Genomic DNA, 4,658 nt, shown 5'->3' with positions numbered 1-4,658 from the left:
CAGCGGCGCGGGGGACTCCTTCCCCGCCGCCGGCATCATGGGGGAGCACCGCCCCTTAGCCTTCTTCTTCCTTGAGTTGGTGCTGTGTAGATGAGTGTTTCCCCCTCCTTGGCTGCTGCCAAGGAAGAGGATTTTCGTGACAATGCTTGGGGGCCTCCAAAAATAGGGTTTCCCATCAATATATAGTGTTGGAGATGCATGGGTTGGATGCCCCTTTGATCCAAGGGCTCTTGGGCACCTCTAGAACCTTCCTAGGACTCCCCTCTGTCCTTCATGAGCCTCACAACTCGTGGCTGGGCCGAAATATCCAGGTATGGAAAGAGTTTGTGTCAAATACGTCACCAACTTTCGGAGTCCCGAGACTGCACGAACCTCCACAGTAATTCTGCTCTGCCGGATGCATCTGTTGTCCCTTCTGGACGAATAAAATGTCCAAATTGTTTGGTTTGAAATTCTCTACAACTTTGTAGTTTACGACTTTTCCATTGAACGTCGTATCGATGGAGTTTCAAAGCGATCTTTGAAAAGTGTTCAGCAGGGACAGATTCCGAGAAATTCCAGTTTCACCATAATGAGCTATTTCCTTCCACATTTGCCTATTTCCTGCACAACAAAGTTGAAACCAACAACTTGTGCACTTTTTCAACTATTAATAGGTTAGTCCCTTAAAACATATAGTAATTGGTGTAAAACAAGCATGGAACATCAAAAATTATAGATATGTTTGCGACGTATCAATGACCTAAACGTTGATGCCATTGCGCGGATGTGGTCTTGGTGCTGGAGAGAGCATGACGAAATGACGATGACGAAGCTTGACTAAAGGGAACTGGGTAGAGACCGCCCTCACTTCTACCGAGAAGAAGAAGTTTCCTCGTGGCCTTGTCCTTAACACAGAAGAAGTCACGGTGAAATTCCACAAAGACATAATTATCGGAAACTAGATGATATACAGAAAGAAGATCTTTGTGGATGTTTGGAACATGCAGGATATTTTTCAAACGGAGGGAAGAACCGGCTAAAGTTGAATGACCAATGTGAGAAATTGACAAACCTGCACCATTGGCTACTTGCACGTGATCCTTTCCGCCGTATCGTTCGGCCATGTGGAGGCGCTCGAGATGACTGGTCAGGTGGTCCATCGCCCCCGTGTCCATGTGCTAGTGGGAGTCACTGGAGCTGGTGGAGGCCGAGTTGCCGGAGCGCTGACGTGGAGGCGCAAACTCAGGGTTGAAGCGGTTGCGGCAGTTGCTCGCCTCATGCCCCCAGTAGGAGAACAACTGACATTGTGGCCGCTGCTTCTTGCGGCTGTTGCGGCCGTTGCCGCTGCCGTTGTACTGGCGGCGATCACCCCCGCCGTAATTGTCGTTGGAGCGGTTGTTGTTCCCGCCCCCACCGTAGTTGTTGCTGCCGCCGTTGTTCTGGCGGCGATCACCACCAGCGCCTTGACCGGTGCTGGGGCGCCCAGGGTTGTTGTCGTAGGGACGCTGCTGCGACGGCTGGCCGGTGGCGGGGAAGGAGCCAGGGCGTGATACTGCGTTTGCAGAGGAGTACCAGTCATCGGTCTGTGTCTGACCCGCACAGAGAGACTCAAAACTGAGCACATGCGAGTAGAAGTCCGCGAGAGAGTCAGCGCGGTTGTCGCGGATCATGGAGGCCACGAGGGGGTTGAAGTCGGAGCCCAACCCTGTGATCATGTAGTCGATGATCTCATCGTCCTTGAGAGGTGATCCGGCAGCGGCCATGGTGTCCGCCAGGACCTTGACCTTGTTCATGTACTCGCCGGCGGTCATGTCGTTCTTCCGCGGATATTGAATCTGCCAACGGATGTGCCGAATATTGGCACGGTTCTGGGCGCCAAACATGGCGTGGACTGCTTCCCACACCTCGGCGGTCGTAGTCCTGCCGATCATCTGGCAGGCGATGTCTTCGTCCATGTACGAGAGGAGTAGCCCTAGGACACGCTGGTCCTGTGTCCACCACGTGGCGTAGGCAGGGTTTGCCACGGTGACTGTAGCGTCACTAGTGCCTTCGACAATGGTCTTTGCCGGCGCAGCCGTAGTGCCATCGAGATAGCCGTGAAGTCCCGCCCCGGAGAGATTTGGGAGCGAGAGGGTGCGCCACAGCATGAAGTTGCTCCGATTGAGGCGCACTGCCGGTGGTGGAACGGAGGTGGTGACGGCGGCGGTGGTGGTGGCACTGGGCGGTGCAAGGAGAGGGCCGAGGGCCTTGGAGGTTTGAGCGGAGGAGCTCATGGCGGCGGCGGCTGAAGAGAGAGGGCCGAGATCGGCTCGGCTCTGATACCAAGGGCAATCCACATATACATTTCACAACACCCCCACTCGTGAAAGAAGAAGAGCACACCGAAACAGCGGTGGTTAAAGAGGGGGGCAACAACAATTTTTAGGCTTAATTACGAAAACCATATGAAAGCCAGGATTTGAACTCAAGACCTAAGGCTCTGATACCATGTTTGAGAATATGTTTAGGGTTTCGTGGTGTGTCTCCACCACGTGATCAGCTTTATTTTTATAGACATCAACAGGTTACAATACATGTATAATACACACCTATACAGACCGTATTTAACATTCCCAACTCACTTGATTGTCCTGCCAGAATGCCACAAGACTGTCTGGCGGCACACCATATGCATTCCCAATGCACCGGACAATCCGGCAAAAATGCCGCAAGACTGTCCAGCCGCACATCACGTCGCCAACCTTCCAGCACGCTATTGGCCCGTTGTCGCCTACTCATTTGGCCAGCACCGCTCACAATGCGTCGTGGCGGGCAAGGACCGCTTTGTCGTGCCGCCCACCCATAGGCCACGACCGCCACCGTCCGACAAAGTTGCCGCCGATGAGCCGACAGTGGCATACATACATACTACTCCTACAAATATGTATGCTGATCACTATAAATAAGTTGAGACATACGGTTTTTTTTACAAGGCTATGTATACCCATTTAGTTTTCTAAAAGACCATCATACCGTTAATTATAAGTGATATCGAGCGATCTTACTGTCTTTGTATTTGATTTAGAGTTTGAAGGGAGGAGGTTGTACTGGAGGAAACAACTTTCAACAAATAGACATGAGATGAGACATGGGAGAAAGGGCGAAGAGATGGAAGGCCCTGAGAGACTCATAGCGGCTAGAGTAGATGGTATCACAACAACAAGACCGTCGCGCCTCTACAACAATCTCTGTGTCAAATTGTGGGGAAGAATGGTGGCGACCACGGAAGACCTCATTACCTCATTACCGCTTGAAGATGGCCAACTCCCTTTATAAGGATCCCTTCAATAAGAGAATGGGCGACACTTTTTTTTCTCACATCTCTTTTGGGGAGAAAAGAAGTGGTGGGGGCGAGGTGTGGATAAGTGTTCACCTCACAATTAATCTAGTCAACACAAAACTTCACAATGAAGGGAACATGAAAATCTAAGGGGAGTTTTGATACAAATTAAAAATCAATTGCTAGTCTAAGTCTAAACCATACTAAGAAAAATATGGAACTTCATTAAATTCTTATAAAAAGTTATATCTATTAAGTTATATTATATGTTTTACGGTAATAAAATTATATGTCCCCGAATTTTATAAATGTCATCACCTTTTTCAAAACTACCGTCCATATATTAGTAAGATCTTGAGAGGACAAGATAAATGGGGCGAGTTTTATAGAAAACTTGCTTGGGGAGACAATAGGAAATATATCTAGATATGGTTGCATGGTGGTTAACGAAAAATGGGTAGATGAAAGACGTCTAAGACATACATGATGCAGTTGAAAAGTACATGTGTATGTACTTAACAAGTGGGCTTGTAAAAAAATATTATTTCTTCGTAGCAATTTACGTGAAAAGTAAGAAGGCTGGTGGCACATTCAAATTCAACTTACAGTATGTCGCAGCTCACAAGCGCACTACTCTACCAATAGAGATCTTTGTAAACCGACAGGCTAGTTGTTGCACGCACAACACCAGTTGAATAGAAAGAACACAGCAAGCAAGCAGGCAGGCCCTTAACTTGCACGTACATACTCAGGAAACCATATAGACCTATGTTTACTAAATACAACAATATAGACCTATTTGTTTACTAAATGTATGTTTTAAGATATTCACTAAAGTTGGTACGAATCGCATCTCGGGGATTGCCCCGGGGGTTATAAAACCAACCCAATCAACATTTATACCAGGAAGAAATATTTTGGAAGGGGTAGTAATACTTCATGAAACAATTCATGAACTGCATACTAAGAAGATGGATGGGGTGTTATTTAAAATCGACTTCGAGAAAGCTTATGATAAGGTGAAATGGCCTTTTTTACAACAAACATTACGAATGCAAGGCTTCGCTCCAGAATGGGGGAGATTAGTGCAACAATTTGTTCAAGGAGGCAGTGTTGGGGTGAAGGTGAATGATGATATTGGTCATTATTTCCAGACAAAAAACGGTTTAAGACAAAGAGATTCTCTATCTCCAATGCTTTTTAATATTGTAGTGGATATGCTTGCCATCTTAATTGAAAGAGCAAAAGATGATGGTCATGTAGGAGGGCTAATTTCTCATTTAGTTGAGAGAGGTCTCTCTATACTACAGTACGCTGATGATATTATCCTTTTTTTAGAACATGACTTCAACAAAGC

At 47.4% G+C, this 4,658-nt stretch overlaps 1 non-coding gene across 1 annotated transcript; it reads right to left on the bottom strand.

Moving 5' to 3' along the window:
* Positions 1-1,588: 1,588 nt before the first annotated feature.
* On the bottom strand, positions 1,589-1,727 carry LOC127311000 (small nucleolar RNA Z247). The gene has a single exon (XR_007857495.1). It is a non-coding gene; the product is annotated as a small nucleolar RNA Z247 (small nucleolar RNA).
* Positions 1,728-4,658: the final 2,931 nt, after the last annotated feature.

The sequence above is a fragment of the Lolium perenne genome, chromosome 6, assembly GCF_019359855.2.
Source record: "Lolium perenne isolate Kyuss_39 chromosome 6, Kyuss_2.0, whole genome shotgun sequence".
Classification (NCBI taxonomy): domain Eukaryota; kingdom Viridiplantae; phylum Streptophyta; class Magnoliopsida; order Poales; family Poaceae; genus Lolium; species Lolium perenne.
Note: the sequence above shows the minus strand (reverse complement) of the source record. Positions and strands in the feature narration are given on the sequence as shown.